General features: G+C 37.4%; 1 pseudogene; it reads right to left on the bottom strand.

The window, feature by feature from the left end:
• Positions 1–5,830: 5,830 nt before the first annotated feature.
• Positions 5,831–6,758, bottom strand: LOC106848478 (zona pellucida sperm-binding protein 4 pseudogene; annotated as a pseudogene).
• Positions 6,759–19,234: the final 12,476 nt, after the last annotated feature.

A 19,234-nucleotide genomic window follows, 5' to 3' on the forward strand; every position in this document is an offset into this window, starting at 1 on the left:
ACGATATTAACTTATTTTTTTTCTATTTCATAGCATTGCATAGTCAATTGAATAATAAGTGAATTGAGATATTGAAACAAAACTGTACTAAAGGTGTTTGTCTTATGAAATTTAAAACTGGAATGTATCTGAATAGTACCTTTATTCTTTCTCTCATCTTGCAAGTACTATAATATATGCTGTGCCTCCAAGCCCTACATTAAGAAGTGGGATTTAGTGAGAAAAATATCAATGGATTTGGAATAAGGGGTACCTGAGTTTGACTTACTCTACTCCCATTGCCAGGTCAACATAGTTATACAGTGCATGCAATCCTGGTAGACTTACAAGGACAAATTAATGATTCCTTCTTAAATGTGATATCCAGAAGAATTTATAAGCGGTGCTAAAACCGTGGCCTTTGTAATACGACCATAACTTATGTTCACATAGGAGATTAGAAAACCACCGTCCTGAATATCTGCCTTTTAGAAAATAGTAACTGGAAGACTTTTATTTTGTCAGTCTTTCTCTTTGTCCAAGTAATAAAATTCACAAGCAACTTTTTTTATGCACGTCATTAATAGCCCTTTCAGTTTCATATTGAATATCCATTTTTCTCCTATTTTCCTCCCATAGTACCCAGAAACTTTTCTCCTTCAGTTGTTTCTCATTATTTCTCTATGCTCCTTGTATATTTTAGTCCCACTGAAAAATGAAAAATTGTAATGAGCTTAATTCACTCCTCTTTTTAATCTAGATTAGATCAGGAATACTGACCCACAAAGGTTACAGTGATTCAATACAGAAAAGCCTCAGCAGTGAACAGTAGGCACGATTCTTCTGGTAAGAAGACCATCAAGAAAGCTGGGCAGCACAAAGTCATGGAGGCCTTCCGAGAGGAGCCGTCAAGGAGAAGACAAAGTACAGGGGGAACCTGGAAACTTCGGCAGATATATAAATTATGAAATCATTGTGATAGCATGTGAACTCATCTGAATGGCAGGAGTTAGAATTTGAGCGATCCTCTAGGAGATATAGTGACCCAGCCACAACACCCGGATATAGAATTAATGCCATATTTGGTGGGGAAGGTAAATAATGAGAGTAAGTTAAGGAGAAGATCATAACAAACACATTGGTTCTAGAATAGGGATACAATGTAAATAAATCCCTATGCAAAAAGAATAAAACACTTTTAGGGGGTAGAATTAGAGTCCAATATCAGAGTAATATGATAAGCAAATCTGATCAAATCTGAATAAATGCTGACTTCATGAGTTACTGATATAAGGCTTGTCAAAATCTATACAAATAAACCAAGGATTGGTCCAATAACAAGTTTTCACAAGCAGGTATTTATTTTTTTATTTTTAACATTTTTATTGAGGTAACATTGGTTTATAATGTTATATAAATTTCAGGTGTACACCATTATATTTTGATTTCTGCGTAGACTGCATTATATTCACCACCCAAAGACTAATTACCATCCATTACCATACACATCACCTGTAGTTATGCCAACCTCCAACACATCTCTGCCTCCTTAATCCTGGTAATTCCAACACACTCCTTCGATGAATTATCTTAGTACCTGTAAAGCCTTATCTGAAGTCCTTCATGCAGAGTTATATAACTTTGTTCTAAAATTACAATAATACTTATTACACTACTTAATACACAATCAATTTTAATGCAATTCTCACCTAGATGTGGGAAAAAAGAAGACGTCTAGAGCAAGTTTAGTCTGCAGTTGAAGTTGAGTACCCAGGTCAGGGGCAAAGAATCATTCCTGAAAAGACAAAAAGTTGTGCAAATACTTCTAGAAAATTTTATTATTACCAACAAAAAAGAAACAGATATAGAGTCAAAATGACTTAGTATTAGGTGTTCTGTCTTAGGCTCAAATCTCAGTCAGTTTTCTGCTATTTTCTCCAGGTCAATTTCTGTATTAGGCTGGGTTTAGTTTCAGGATGAAGAAACCACCAAAGTTCTCCTAAGCAGAAAGGGACTTTATTTGTGAATTGGGTGCTTTCAGAGTTTTGAAACAGAATGAAGAAAATTGAGGCACTACAAATGTCTCCAAATTTCACCTTGTATTTCCCTGAGGCAGTCGATAAGGGAATGAAGAATGAAGGAGAATCAGTATGATGTGTCAGTGAGAGTTCACTTAGGAAAACGGAAACTACGCTGGCTATTTCAACGGACAGAATTTAATATAAGAAACTGATTAAACAGATATTGGAGAATTTAAACGGAAACATAGGAAGAAATGAGGTAAGGAAAGGGTAATAAATGAAGAAATGGGTGTTGCCTTTAAAGATGGGAAAAAACCTTTGGAGTTTTCAGAACCTAGAGGCCAAGAGTAGGATCTACATAGATTTGGGAATGAGACCTACAAAGACGGAGTGCCAGCTAGCTACTCTGGTAACCCACGGGTGGGCAAGAGGGGTCTTGTAGACCTCAGAGCAAAGAGTGCCACCTAGTACTTCAGGAGCTCAAAAGGAAGGTCCCAGAGTCAAGGCTGCAACTTTCTCAGGAGAGGGCCTCATCTGTTAGTGCTGGCATCATATTTGTTCAGGGGGTCCTGTAGAGGTAGAAGTCAGCCTAGTCCTGGTAAGGCCGCAGTGGGGAGGAGTGTGTGACAGGGATGTTTTGGAAAGAACTAAAACATCCAAGAAATTAGAAACCACTGGTGTAGCCAGAGTGAAACAAAATTGATGAAGTGACACTAACAGGAACAACATGCAAACTGAAATCAACAGGTCCCTTCTTTCCTCCTCCTGCCTCTCAGCCTCCCTCCAGTGCCTGTACTGAAAAGGCATAAGAGGAATCCACATGGCAAAGAATTGTGGATTGCAGAATCCCCACCCAGCATCAGAAAGCAGAGTATAAATACTTTTAAACACTTGGATTTAAAGCTGAGTCAAATAGCTTCACAAGCAGCATGAATAAGACATAATTTCAAACTTGAATTAGGACTCCTAACCCTGAGAAATGTCCTAGCTTTATGGCTCAGTGCATGAAAGAGATAAAGCCACATTTGGCTTTATAGCTGCAGAGAGAGTAAGCTAAGTAGTGATAATTAGGCACTAAATATCCTAACGTAATAATTGATTTATAGGGCTTTGCTGTGAGCTCTTTTATAAGCCGGCCTTCATAACCTGTTCTCCCTGAAAGGGATGGTGGGAATGAGCAGAGCCCAGCACTAAAAACTGAGGGGTGACGTTGTGATATATTAAGGATGGCCACATATGGTTTGCTGCTCCTCCATTCATAGGCAGACTTCAATTCCCCTCCCTTGAATCTGGACTGACCTTAATGATTTGACCAATCAAATGCAGCAACAACATCATTCTGGGACATTCGAAGCAAGGACGTAAGAATCTTTCCAGCTTCCACCCAGTCCTCACTGTCTCAGGGATGTCTGAGCCATCACGTAAGAGGTCTGACTACAACACTGGCAAATCTTCTCCAGCACTGTCCTTTGCTCCAGAGTGCCAATTGAGCTCAGCCTTCCAACTATCTCTGCCAAGGCAAAAACCATGTGAAGCCAAATATCTTGGGTCCTCCAGACCAGCCCCTCTGTCTGCTGAAAACCTCTCAGTGACATCTATTGACAACATGTGGAATGGAAGAGTCAGGCTGCCTGAATTCAGAACCCACAAACTGATGAGAGAGGATGAAATGATCATTGTTTTGGGGCCAGTCAGATGGTGTAGTCATTACGTTCATGCACTCCACTTCTGCATCCCGGGCTCTGCAGGTTCGGATCCTAGGCAGGGACCTAAACACTGCTCATCAAGCCATGCTGTGGCAGTGTCCCATATATGAAAAAGAGGAAGATTGGCAATAGATGTTAGCTCAGGGCCAATTTTCCTCACCCCCAATAAAGGATCTTTGTTTTAAGCTAGTAAATTTTGGGATAGTCTGTTATGCAGCAATCGATAATAGGACAAGTATACATAAGATCAGAGATATGCAGAATTCCTGTGAGAGTTTTGGGATGACACATGCAATATACAGTGCTAGTTCTCCAGTTTACTCCAAACAGCCTTTTCTACATTGTTCTTGAAAGGAAAGCAGACACTAAAATGAGAGGAAATGATAGAAAGCAAGTAGCATATGATAAAACAAATGAAAAGAAAAAAACCAAACAAAATAAAAGAATATACTTCTCTGTACTCTCGGGAAAAATGGACTCAGAATAAAGAGAAATATGAGGTAATAAAATGACAGAAAGAGTAGGGAAAATGATGTAAGAAAATAATGCAGGCTAATGATCAGCAGCTTTTTACCTGGAAACAATTGGCGGTACAGAAGCTGTGCTGGATGGAGATTTAACAGAAGCCTAAAAGCTCTGAATAAGTGGAGGAGGGTTTTTCTTTTGTCAGCCTTATATTTCTAGGAAGAAAGATTAAAATATAAGACCCTTCTGGGGAGAGTCCTTGGTGAAACATCAGGCTGAGTGGAAAGCCTGGACCATATTCTATGAAAAGGAGCAAAGCAGGTGTAAAATGAGCCCTCCAATAAAAGTCATTAAAATATATAAAATAGAAAAGTCATTAAAAATATATTTCCCTTCAGCTACTGAATCATGATGATAACAATTCATGTTTTTATTTTAGCTTCAAAATACTTACTGCATTTATCATCTGTGGAGGGTACTCTATAAAGTGGTCTCCCATGTTCCTTTTCTTCTGGTGGTCATGCCTTTACATAATTCTTTCTCTTTTGACCAAGAGAATATTGCAAAGGCGGTGGGAAGGTGCTCCCTTGATTATGCTACGTTAGATCGCACTCTGTCTGGCTGGCAGTCTCTCTCCAGTGACTCTCCTTGCCCATTTGATGAAGTAAGCCACCATGTGACCAGGAACGGCAGGCAGCCTCTAGGAGCTGAGAGCTACCTCCAGACCTCAAGAAGCTGAGGTCCTCAGTGATACAGGCACCAAAAAAAAAAAAAAAAAAATTAGAATTCTCCCCAAAATCTGAGTGAGTTTAGAAATAGATATTTCTGCAGTTGAGCCTCTAGATGCGAATCCACCTCTGGAAAACACCTTGTTTGTAGCCTTGCAGAGGACCCAGGTAAGTCACGGACAACTCCTGATGCACAGAAATTCTGAGATAACAAATGTGCCTTTTATGCAACTAACTGTAGGATAATTTGTTATGCAGCAAAGATAACTAATATATAACCTGAAATGTTTTAACATTGATGTTTATTTGATTTATGAGATTTTCTTCCACTTCTCCATTGACTCTAAAGGGCCAAATTTATATTCTTACTCTGACTGTAGTCTTGTCAGTTAAGTTGTTAGTTTTCATTTTCAGCTCGTTGAACTCAGTTCTAAGTGTTGGAATACCCCTGGTGGAGTGGTGCTACAGCGAGATAGAAGGCCAAGCTGTCTCCTATTGGTCAGTAGGAGTGTAGCTTGTCCTCACACACTTTCAAGAAGGCCTCATTCTCCCAGATCACTGCTTAACTTCCAAATTACAGAGATAGGATAGTCAGTTAGCAATTCCAAATATATGGTGAGTTTTGGAGAAGGAAGAAGCTTAAGAACAATTCCATGGGGTCATTTTTTACTTTCTCCAAATGTCAAGGATTTCTGGGGAGCAAGTTCCATCTGGAATCTGCTATATTCATATCTTAACTTCAAGACTCTTTCCTGGTTCTCAAGTTTTTATCAGTCCAGGAAGGTAAAACTCATGCAAATATTCTTCCAAAAATACCAAAAAGTTACAATCTCGCTTTCAATCTTGGCAGCCATTTGATTCAGAGAGACGGATAGAAGGGGTTAGCCCTCCAGGGCTATCTGGTTTTATTAATACATTGAGTAGGTGTAACTCATCTCTGTTTCCTGATAGCCAAGTAAGATACTAACAAGTCTCCAACTATTAAGGTCCCAGAAAGGCCTGCCACTCACAGAGCTTGAAGTCTACAGGAGAGCTTGAGTAATTCTAGAGTTTTTCTAAAGAGTCCTTAGTGACTTGGATTAGAATCATGGGACTCTTCTAGAAATGCTTACAGGACTGTTCTGACAATAGATGTCAGAGCTTCTTCTTCACCTGGCAACAGGACAGGTTATCATATAGGATGATGTCCCAGTAGGCTGGCAGACTGATGGACAGCAGTGCAGATACACCAGTCTCCTGAGTGCCCACTTTGCCATGGAGTCCTCAAAGCTGAAGGTGAAAAAGTTAAAGCACGGGTAGGGAGAAGGAAATGGCAGATCCAAGGCTTTCTGAACAGGGATCAATTGGGTCTGATAATTATCTCCAGTCTAGGAGCATCCCCTTAACCAGCGTAGGCCACTGTGACTGATGCAGGGGGTTGTACTGGGCATGGCCCAACACTGACATAGAAGCAGCCCTCGGTAGGGGTCTGTTCTGTGATGAATGGAGAAATCCACATGAAAGGGGTCCTGAAATAACTTCACCACTGGGTAGTCACCAACAGTGTAGTAGGAGCCATAGTTTTTATCTCTGGCAATCTGAAGTTCCAGAGTGAGGGGTCCGGGCTGGGTCTCAGAAAGGAGTGATGAGAGAGTAAGAACCACGACATTAACCAGGAAGGCGTTGCTGTTTACAGAGTAGCTGCAGCTGACTCTAACCCTGAGGATACTGTTGAAGGTGATAAAACCATGGCCCCAAGTTCTCACCTCCCTAGCCGCAACTAGCTCATTTTCATACACTGCCTAGTCTCCAGTGATCTGTCTTGTGGTACCACAGGAAGTAAATGGAAACTGGAAAGGGGCAAAGGTGTGTGTTGCCATCACAGAGCTAAGGAGGAGGAGTCAGCTGCATTCAATTTAATTTCGTACCAAAACATTCTGTAGGTAAAATAGCTTCCAGCTTAGGAACAGAAACATCAATATTATTTTTCATATTTTCTCCGCTTCCCAAGTTTCTGGTTCATATTTCCACACCTTCTTGTAGGCAAACAACTCAAAAGTTTCTTTGTTTTTCTTTTTTCTCCTGAAATGTCTGGGCTTTTTACTTACCACGTGTTCTCGTCCATTAGGTTTTATCTCTACCACTTAACTAAAATGGTTTTTGCCAAGGTCAACAATAACCTTTATCTTTCCAGTCCTAAGGTAGTGAATCCTCCCCTTATACTTACACTCAGCAATTCTTTCTTGAAACACATGCTTCACTTCTCTTCTAGAAAATACAGAAATATGTAGCACATGACCTACCGTTATTAGTCGTTCTCCCCAGGTCCTCTTCTTTCCAACTTTAACTGTTGGAGTGCCCCAAAGGTTAGCACTTTATATGCTCTCTATTTACGTTACAAGGTTTTAAAGTTCTCTTAGCATAATGATGACTACCATATTTTAATTCCATGCCATATTCTCATCTAATTTCCAGATTTGTGTGCCCAACTGCTTTTCAGTATATCCATTTTGGTGTCTAATAAGCATCTTAAATTCAAAATGTTCAAAACAGATCTTTTGCTTTCCCCACCTAAACTATTTCTTCCCTGGTATTTACCTTCTCAGTAAGTGATGACACAGTTCACCTAGTTGCTAAAAAAAATCCAGAAGTCCTTCTTGACTCCTCTTTGATTCATAGCCACTTTGTCAGATAATGTTGTCAATTCTACTTTCAAATAATATCAAATATCCACCGAATTCTCACCAACTGCACCCTATTGCTCTGGCTTTGTCTTCCTGTATGTGATCTTGAACTTTTCCCCGTTAATATCTCCAATCTCATTTCCTAGTGCTACCAATCTCACTCACTCTTCTCTTGCCACACAAATGATCACCGGTTACTCTAACAATGCTACCCTCATCTCTTCTTCAGGTCCTTTGGGCTTGCTTGGTTTTTTGAATATGATATTCTCCCCCATATTTTGTATAGTTTGTATAGTTCAATTCGTTACTTCATTCATGCCTCTCCTCATATATCGCATCTATATAATGGTCCTTCCTCACCTTTCTTCTTCATTCTCTATTTACAAGGGCACATTCACAAGGTAAGACTACTTTTCATTGTGTATCTGTAATTTAGAAGTGAATTAGAATCTCATTATGTACCTATTAAATGAGCAAAAAAATATTGACGACCACAGTAGGAAAATACGTAGTTCATTAAAACGTTGGTTTTGAACAGTGAGTATCCCCATATACAGGTTTTTCTAATGTAAAAATATGAAAATCAAATGATTGAAAATGCTAATAAGTTGAATGGTAAGATTTTTTTTAAAAAAATAATTTAGCTAAATGTAGATAATGCTTTTTCAAATTTAAATGTTATAATTTTATGAAAGTGATTACTCATACTTTTTTGTAATTTCTGTAAAATCAATATCAAAATTAAATAGACAAGAACAGATAACATAAGATTATATCTGTTGACATCTTCTATTTAATATCAATCACAAAATATATTTTTTCAGTATGAAATATTTTAAGCTTTTCAACCAGCATGTTCTGAAGATTACCCCTTCAATAGCTGTTACCACTTTTACACATTAAAGTTATCATCTTCCATGGTGGCCGAATCCTAAAAGCAAAGTGAAGACATGCTGTAAAAAATAATTAGAAAGAGAACTACTCTCTGCTCTTCTATTTGATAGTTGCCTGAGATATGTTGAGAAGCATATGTTATCAGCTGCTAGTAACTGGAATTTGGGGAATGCTTTAGAGTCAGGAATTATCATCTAAGGAACAATTTCCAATTTTCCTCATCTACAAATTTATTTCTATATCCACAAATAGCAATTTTTGAAGGAAAAAGTATTTCTGAGGAGTCAATATCTTGTAAATGTTAAGTTTAGCTAAATTGATAAATACTGTATATGGACTAAATCTAATATTTCTTAGTTTCCTCTTGCATAACTGGAGTATTTTGGGTAATTATATTATGAGTATGATCATGGAAAAGAACATGAGATTGAGGAAAAACGAAACAAAAGAGGGCACTTCCTAGAAAACCTAGGTGATATCACAGGAGGAATAACTGACTTTTCTAGAAGGCGTTAATATTTTAGCTGGGATAACAGTGACACATGTTAAACCAGAAATTAAAAATAAAAGAAACGGCCAGCAATCACAGCAGTCATGATACAAGACAAGAATTCTGAGCAGAGTAGTACAGGGTGAAGTTTGGACCGTGGTCATAAGTCCAGAATTTAGTAGTTTGTCAACTGCCAAAATGGTTGGAGTTGAAGTAGTTACTTAGTAGAACCAAGAAAAACTGAACAAGTTTTAGATGTCTTTTTTTGTTTAGTTTAATCATATACATATTTCTTTCTGTTATTTCATTACGGAAGTTTCTAGGAAATCAATCTAACTATTTATAAAGGCTCATTTAACTTATGGAGAAAGTCATTATTGAAGAAGTTGAGTGAAGCCCAAACAACATGACATTGGTATGCCTCCATCAAATTATAGCATAGAACAAAAACAGCCCAAACCAAGTCTGGTACCTCATGCACAACACACATTTTAACTTGGTAATGAAATGCTCACAGTAGTCTTCTTATGCCACTTCAACAATTTGTTACTACCTGGATGACGTTGTTCCATTTAGGTCAGATTACTTCTAAACTGCTGCTGATGCACGGTCATTTTTGTTTAGAATGACTGTTTGAATCAATTGGCAAGATATTAATGAATAATTTTTGAAGACTAATTTTTTTTCATAATAAGTCTTTGCAGTATTTTTTGGAAGTATTTAAGTCTGTTGTAGAGGGCAAAACCAAAACAAACAAAATAAAAAGTGATAAAATTCTAAAAATGCTAATTATAGATATTAAATGATTCAGTAGCCTGTGATATATAGGCAGAATTCATAAGACATATGAAATACAGAGAGTAAGTCAGACACTTATGACTCGTTAAAGATAGAATAAATGGAATATATGATTAAAGGGACAGAGCAAGCAAGAATGTCATACATAGACGGGAAGGGAGGGAAAGAACTCATTATAACGTACAGATCATGTTACCTCCAGACTGGTAGCTATGTCATCCCTAATTGGTACCCACCCCTCCACTGGTAACAACTAGTATGATCTCATTATGGCCACATGCATGTTATTCCCCATAAACAGATAAAAAGCATGACTGTTCATCAGGTTGTCTGGGCAGATACATCTGTGACAAGGAGGAGTTGGCCGAGTCACTCTGATAGAGGGAATGTGTGTTTGCTAGGTGTGTCTTCTATTTGCTGAACACCCTTGTTCATCCATAACTCTGATCTTGTACATGTATGATCAGAGGGGAAGTCTGATGTGGCAGAGACGAGAGAGAGATGGAATGTAAGAACATTGGCTAATACTGGATTAAGGGATTGTTCTTTCTACCCTGCTTTCACCCTGTTCTAAATGTTAGCCAAGTCTTTATCTTCACCTTTGTTGCTTGCTGTGTTTTGAAGTAGTATAATAAGCCACGTGATCTTTGCATCTTAATTTGGCTGGTGCCTCTGTCTCTGGTATAATCTGCTTGGTAACGTGCTTCCAGGCTACCACAACATTAAGGTCACTTTCCAAATAATGCTTTGGTTGCCCACCAGAGTAAAAGGAGTTCTAACAGGAACGTTTTTTCATCTTCTAGACTTTTGAAACAATCTCCTCCCTCAAATATTCAATATCTGTTTACCAAGGAAAATTAAAAATGGAATTGCCGTGTGGGTCGTGAAACTTCATAGGTAGACCAATATATTTATGGCTGATTGGGTAGCTTTTCCTCAAATGCCACAGGAAATAGGAATTGTCACATGTGGAAATATTTTGGAGGAGAAAACTATTATTAGTATATTCTGCAAGGTCATGGTGGGTAGCACTGTATAATTTTTTTATTGGAATAACACTGCTTTTCTGAATATTGAACATAATATATGTCAGTCACCATGGCATATTATAATTAGATACTGTTTTAAAAAGAACTACTGACATAAAGCATGTTGCTGTTGTGACAACATTTCATAAAAAGTAGACATACAAGGAGAAAAAGATATTTTTATATTTCTCTTTAACCTAGCTTTATATTTCCTCATAATCCAGATTTAAGCAAAGAAAACCAAAATACTGCATCCTATATTTTGATATGAATATTGATTTATGCAATTTAATTATGCTAAATTTTCTTAAATAATGGTAAAATTCATGGTTATCTTTGAAACAGATATAAAAATAACCCCTGACATCATAATAAAATTATGATTAAGTGATTGAGCTCATGAGCTACAAGAAGAAAAATGTAATCTGTTGCTTTTTATTTGGGGAAATCTGGGTTGATTTTTAGGTCGTGATCAAAGAAAGTTACCACATTAATTCAGAGTTAACTAAGAACTTCAGAATGGCATGTGGGAGAGTCTAAAGACATTTTATATATTTCTATTATTATAAAGTGGAATAAAAATGAATTGCATCATATGTGAATTCTGCTTAATCATTTTCCATAGGTGAAAACCATTTCTTTTAAAACAGTAAAATGCAAACTAAATGTACATATGTGTGTGTGTGTGTATACATATGTGCACATATATGGTGTGCTGCTCTGCGTGATGTAAAGGGCAAATTACTCACCCAAATATCAACGTGTACTCGGGGATGAATCACTGCTCCTTCCACTTCTCCACTCCCTCAGGAGGGTCAGGTCAGAAGCACAGCGGGTGAGACCAGCTCTTTTCATCTGTCCAGCACTGTGGGGGTGGGAGGAGCAGATTTTATGAGGAGAAACTATCTCAAAGTTGCACTCAGTATAGGAACTTTGTAGCTACATAGGCCTTAGTCCAATAGGACAGCTTTCAACAAATCAGTTGTTCTAGTTTGTAAGACAATCATTTCCCAGGATGTGAGATCCTCTCGGAGGGGCTGGGCCATAACCAGCGGCGATATCTGCTACCCCAGAAATAGCTCTCCCACTCTTTCTCCCAAGTGAGCAAATCACCTCCGGAGATGGAGTTAACCCCTAAACACACAAACAGCAACAACCGGAAGGAAAAAACAAAAAAAGAAGTGTGGTTATGCTCTTCACCCAAAATAAGAAGCATGTTTATTCTAATTTAGGACTTTTCTAATAAATGAGAGAAAATACATGGAATGGTTTACAATTGACCTTCCATCCCTCTGGGAAAAAAAAGAGAAAAACCGCAAATGGAAGGTCCTGATTGAAGCAGCTTTCCCAGAGTAAAGAAGAACATAATCAAGGAAATATCTCCAAAGTAATTTCCCCTTCTTCTAAAATACCTTGGATAGTATCCTTAAATGTATATCAAAAGAGAAACAAAGAAAGTCATTTGACCCAGAAGAGAAAGATACACTTCAGGAATACAAACTGTGAATCATTGTTAATTTCTCTCACTAAACAGAAGAAAATACAGATGCACACACCAATTTACTTTTTTTAAAACTTATAACGAGGTAATGCTATGACATTAAATTATTAAGTAAGCCATTACTTTTCAGTTATGATGCATATTCCTGTAGAGTTTACTAGGAGACACATAAAAATTTATAAGTAATTTATAATTTATATAGCATTATTTTTAAAATCAGTCAGTATAACCTTATGTGAGTAGTCAGTATATAATTGTTGATAAAAATGATCTCAACAATGCATTTCTATTTTACTCACAAGGAGAGCAATGAAATTCAAATGAATTAGGGCAGGAGTGTATCCTCATTTAATTAGGAAAACTTTGAGGTTATTTGCCTTATTTCCAAAGTTGCATAATTTTTAACACAATTTTTAGGTGTAATTTAATTAAAGTTTTATAAAACTATGAACACAAATTCTGTATAAAGGTGGACTTTTATTTAAAATTAGAGAGGAAATCATGACAAATTATTTCTTTCCTCTAACCATATGAGCACACATGGGAAGGACTCATGCAAGAGTGTCACCCTGAAGCCTAAGCATGTTAGCACTCAATCTCTAGCTGACTGCCAGCAAGATTAACAGGAACCTCAGTCCTTCAACCACAGGAAACTGCATTCCTTCCTTGCCTTGAGTGATTGAGGAAACGGATTCTCCTCTAGAGCATCCAGAAAGGGATGAAGCCCTGATGAAACCTTAATTGTAGCTCAGGGAGACCAGTGCAGGATCTGACTTATAGCACTGTAAAATAATAATTAGTGTTGGCTTTTTAAAATTTATTTTTCATTTAATTAATTAATTAATTTGCTGAGAAAGATTCACCCTGAACTAACATCTGTGCCAATCTTCCTCTATTTGTTGTGTGGGTCGTTGCCACAGCATGGCTGACGAGTGGTGTAAGTCTGCATTGAAGATCTGAACCCATGAACCTGAGCTTCCAAAGCTGAGCATGTGAACCCAACCACTAGGCCATGAGGCTGGTCCTCTATTTATTAATTTATTTGGCTGAGGAAGATTGGCCCTGAGCTAACATCTGCAGCCAATCTTCCTCTTTTTGCTTGAGGAAGCATCCAAGTTGGTGGATGGCCACCAACCAGTGGTGTAGGTCTGTGCCTGGGAACCAAACCCAGGCCATTGAAGCAGAGCATGCCAAACTTAACCACTAAGCCATGGGGCCAGCCAATAATTTGCATCGTTTTGAACTGTTTAGTTTATGGTAATCTGTTACGTCAGCAAGAAGAAACGAATTTAAATGCCTAAGGAAATTATATATGACAAATCAAAATTTGATTTGTGGTCAATACTTTTAAATAACATTAAATTAAAACACTAAAGAGCAAAACTACTGTTTAACAAAATTAAAATAAATATAACACACCCCAAAAATATATGCATCAGCATTTGAACTTTTTTTCAATAGAGTATTTATACCGTACATTGTATTTTTTCCAGGTACCCATAAACGATTTTCGTTTTTTTTGACAGAAAATACATTTTTTTTCTAGTCTTTGGAAAGAAATCTTCCTTTTACATTATCTCTTGTGTAAAATAGCCTTGACCCCTGATACAGAACTTAAAAAAGTAAAATTTGTTTAAAAAACCTTTGGGTGGATCATGGCATGGATTTGCTTGAGTTACTATATCAGCATAGAGTACTAGGAGTCCTAAGAATACAATCTTATTCTTAAAAATTTTTTAAAAGTTAATAAAGACAAGAAAAACATTAAATTTCATTCCTTTTACTTAGACAAATAAGGAAAGAGAGCAAGGTAAGTTTCTAACATGTTTTGAGCTGTAATATATTTCAGCCCCTTTAGTAAAGCTGTTAAAATGCCACCTAATTTGCCACAGTATGCTCAGGTATGCATTTTACAGAGAAAACTGAGAATCAGAATGGTCACATAACTTGCCAGTGCCACACATCTTATACTTGATGACAGTGAAGCAGTAAACGCAATCCAGGTTGGTGTAACTGCTAACCCCCGCTCAGTCCCCCTCCTAAAATGATCAATTTTAGAGAAAATATGTAGGAAATTGAATAAAGTATCAATGCAAGAATTTCTCAATGGCTCAAAGAAATAGAGAATGAAACAGTCAGGATAATTGAACATCATATTTATTCCTCACATTTAATTTTCTACTAATAACTTCTATTCTCTTCTTCCTTTTATCTAAGGCACAAAAGATTTTGGTTTAATCTCCTTCCTTAGCACCTTACCCACAGGGCAGGAGGTGTTAATGAGCAGGGAAATGGCCCAAAGGCAGACATGAAGAGGCAGGAGGGAAAGAAGCACAGGACCTGGGTAATCTAACCAAAAAGTCAGTCCCTTAAACATTCAAAATACAACGGTTTTTGACACTATCTGAATTTTATTGCCTCAGCTAGAAAAGAGAAATTGAAGGATGATTTATAGTTTTAAGCTTCATCAACTAGGGAGTCAAGCTAGACTTTCATTAATCACTCATGTAAGAATAAAGATGTATCCACCATTCTCTCCAGGCTTTTAGAGTCAAAAGCAGTCACTGAGAGGTCTACAATATCCCACCATCCCAGGTCTTTCCCTTCCTTCTTGCCTTCCCTCTTTCCTTCCTCCACCCTCTCTCCCTCCCTCTGACACTCCCTCCCTCTGCCTTTCTCAGAATGCACACGTGATGAAAGTGCCTTGCTACTTGAATCTTCCCTCCCTCACTCTGGTCCATTTTTCTATCCTTTCTTTTACCTTTTTTTCTTCTTTTTTTTTTTTTAAACTTCTGGCCCTTGGTTGAGAAACATCTCCATTTTTAGATGTTTTAAGTCATCTGCATATTACAAGCTAAAACGTTCTCTCTTCCGTCTTATAGTCAAATTGGCATTTCTACCCTTTATAACTACTGCCATTCATCCTCCCAATCTGCCCTCAATCTTGTTCAGCTCAATAATAACAAGTAGTCTGGGGTAATCTTGGTCTAAATCTTTGCCATAATTTACAGATATGAGTGCAGCACACACGTATATGTGTGTGCACACATGCACGCTTAGAATTTTTTTGTCATTCCAACTTCGTTTTGCAAAGATCAATATAGGACAAAAGCTTTTCCACTCTGTGTGTTTTAAAAAGCTGTGCTTGGTTGGTAACTTGAGTTAGTCTAGTCAGTGCCTCAGGCCATTCGTCATTGCCTTTCTCTCACAGTAGGCCCTAATCTATCCTTCTGCTAGATTTATTAGTTTTCCTGCATCTTGAGCTAATCTATTAAATAACAATATGCTATCATATGAATGTTATTTAATTGCAAAGAAAATATATACTTGTCAAAGCAAAAAAATTTCACTGTTGCTTGGAAAATACTTCCTTGGACTCATTTACTACATGATTTAAATGATCAATTTCATGCTATTAACATTAGTTTTCTTACATTCTTGTTCTGTGGAGGGCACCATCGAAGTTGCAGTAACAAATCTATTATATTAGAATGACAAATGATAGGAGATATTGTAGTTGATTATCATATGAGGGAGTCTGTCATGTGAGAAATTACACTGATGCAATGGTAGCCTCCACATTTTCTCCCAAGCAGGCTATCCCAGAGGTCACAGAACAAAAAGGCTCACTGAGCAAATTAAGATGCATGAATCACAGAATGTACTGAATGCACGTAATGTATTGAATGTGCTTAAAAGCTATAGCAAAAATCCAGGGGGAAAGAGAAAGGATAAGGTAACACAGAGAACAGGGTACCCATGTGGTAGAAGTAGCTTGCTACCTTGATCTTTGTTTCACCAGCCATATTTGTATGTCCTCTCTCTCTCACACTTCAGCTACCTCCTTTGGTGAAGTTGAAAAGGTGACTTAGGGGATAGAAGGTGCCTGGAGCCAATACATACTTTCTATATGAGTGAGACATATCTGCTGATCAGCTATGGGTTTTGTAGGATTAAGGACACTTGGGGCCAGAGTCAGGAAGGGCTCAATGAGGGTCTCAAATGAAGGACATAAATATTGAGTGTCTTATGTGACTCGCATATTTTACTGTGTCATTATCATCCTTTCCTCCATGTGTCATGTAAATGTATCATAAATCTTTGTTATCTCTTGGTCTTTTTATCCCTTTCTGTCAATTTCAATACATATATACTCTACTTACGTTATTTATGTCTAGCACATTTCTCAAGTTTCTTACTTCTATACTTACCTTTATCTATCATCTTAATGCATTTACTTTTCTTATTTTTATAGTAGAATAAAATATTCTTAAATAATACTGTAAATGTACTTTCAGAGCATAAATTTTGAGGAATAGTATGAAGCTGGATGAAGACTGACATATATAGTAGGAATCTCAGGAATATCTGATGAATAAGGAAACCTTACCAAAAACATGTGAAAGGTAAAAGAAAAAAAATATACATCTGTATGCAAATATGACAACCTAGTTCAAACTCAATGTTATTTAATGCAAGTTTTCTCAAATAAAGAATATTAGGATTCCATAGAGTTAATATACTAACAAATGTGTATTTTTAAGCTCATCCCCTTACCTAAATCTTTCTAAAATACTTTAGAAAGCAAATAGCCATGTGCGTCTTCTATTTGCAGTCCTCTTGGCTGTCAGGTGGGTTTTCCACCTAAAGTTTACCACTGGTCAGTCTGCCATGTTGCTAAAACTCTCTCACCACCCTTAATTCCAGTTATTTTTCTGCTCTCTCATGTTCCATGTTTAGACAGGTTTGGCCTCAGGTACTGGCCGCTGTGCTCCCCACCCAACAGCAATATTGCCACCCTATTAAAGAGGAGAAAATCCCTCTGCTACCTTGTTTGTTAGCAGTATTACAAAGGTCACAAAGCAGAACATGTTTGTTCTCTCAGTATCTTCCCTAATCTCATTGCTATTATTGTTGTTATTCTGTTGTTGTTGTTTTACCATTACATCATTACTTTATAATGATATTCTCAAGCAAACCCTACTCCAATGTTTGTGCTTATCTGAATAGCTCCTAGGTAAAATGTTCTCAATAGGATTATCCAATAATTAGATGAATTATTCTATTATGAGATGCAAAGAATTATTGGTCAAGCTTTGAAGGGAGCACAGGCTTGGAATAAATGTATCTGGGCTCTCTCTTCAATTGTTGAGAAACTATATCAATGCAGATAGTCACGGCAACCTTTTTGAGACTGAGCTTAGAGAGTGATGTTTTCCTTTATAACAGGAAACAAAAGAGTAGGAATGTTATGGAATTCAAATCACTATGAACAAATTAAAAAACCTCCTGACATTCTGTGTCTGTATGTAATAATACATTGGGCTTCCAATATTTGAAAGCCAGTTCTGTAATCTATTCCTTATCAATCGGCTATTTTTCACTTTTTCTGTACTATTATTCTCTTTCACTTTCTTCATGGTTCACATGATTGGAGATTTCTCTTATTTATTTTTTAGTCAAAAAGTATTTATTGTGCACCTACTATGTGCCAGTCACTGTTTTAGAGCCTGGGTGTACAGAAAGGAATAAACACAGACGATTTGATTGCAGAGAGATTATATTCTAGTGGGAGACACTTTAGATAGATACCTAGATAATAGATAGGTACGTAGGTAGGTAGGTAGGTAGATAGATAGACAGATAGACCTCTCTTTGGAGGTCCCATCTGAGGAGACCTTCAGTGATGTAAAAGAATAAGCTTCCAGGTTGAAGGGTCTTCTCCTCCACAGAGACCCTGAGATGGAAGCATGCTTGGCTTATTCAGGAAACAGAAAGGAGGTGTGGCTGGAAACAGTAAAAAATGTCAAGACTGTAAGAGAGCAGTGAGAAAGTAATCCTGGACAAGATCATAAAGTTTGCCATGGCAGCTTCCAGGCCATGGCAAGGTGTTTGGTGACATTCTGAGTATGGAGGGAAGCCAGTGGAAGCTGTAAACAGGGCAGTGGCATAATTTCATTATAGTTCTGAAGGCTTAGTCTTGCTGCTGTGTGGAGAATAGCCTCTGATGGAGCAATGGTGGACCACTATTGAGGAGATTATAGAAATTCGGTGGCAGAAGGATAGCTCTTCCTTGGACGAAGGATTGTGGGGTAGAAGTGATGAAAAATGGTCAGAGTTTGAATGCATTTTGCAAGTGGAGTCAGTAAGATGTTCTACCTTTGGATGTAGGCTTAATATAAAGAGAGGTTCTTGTCCTAAACACCTGGGTAGTGGTCTGCTATTTAGTGAGATAGAACCATTAAAGAATTGTCAGGTTTGAATAGCAAAGGTAGGGAAGAGTTAGTTAGGGTCTCAACATGTTACTTTTGAGATGCCTGGTAGAGATACAAATGGAGATATCAAGTAACTTTTGAATTCAACTCTAGAATACGGGGAGATTCAGTGTCAAATACGGTAATTTGAAGTAATAAGTATATAGCATTGGTATTTAAAGCCTTGTGCCTCTGGCATTACTTGCAGAGTAAATCTAAATAGAGAAGAGAAGACTGAGTCCTAAGGCACTCCCTACCTCAAATTATAGGATAAGAAGGATCAGCAAAGGAAATTGAGAAATAGTGTCCACTGAGTTAGAAGGAAAACCAGGTATATGTGGTATCCAAGAAATTACATAAAGAGACAGTGTTTTAAGAGGTAGGAAGTAAGTAACTCTGTTCAATGAAGCTGAGACAATGAGTAAGATTAAGTGTTAGAATGCAGCATGGATTTTGTATTGTGGAATGCATCGGTGACTTTGACAAGAGCAGTGTTAATGGGTTGATGATGATGAAAGCCATAGTGGAATAGGATGAAGAGAGAATGAGATGAAAGGAAACAAAGACAATTAAATAGATACTGAAGTCTCTTAGGGCCCTACAAATAGCATTCTCTTTCCCACTTGGATTCTGAACAATGTCAAGGAGATAATGAACATGGAACCAAAATCACACATTTATTCATTTTAAAAGCTCAAGTGGATAAT

The sequence above is a fragment of the Equus asinus genome, chromosome 24 (genome assembly GCF_041296235.1).
Source record: "Equus asinus isolate D_3611 breed Donkey chromosome 24, EquAss-T2T_v2, whole genome shotgun sequence".
In the NCBI taxonomy this organism is placed as follows: Eukaryota; Metazoa; Chordata; class Mammalia; order Perissodactyla; family Equidae; genus Equus; species Equus asinus.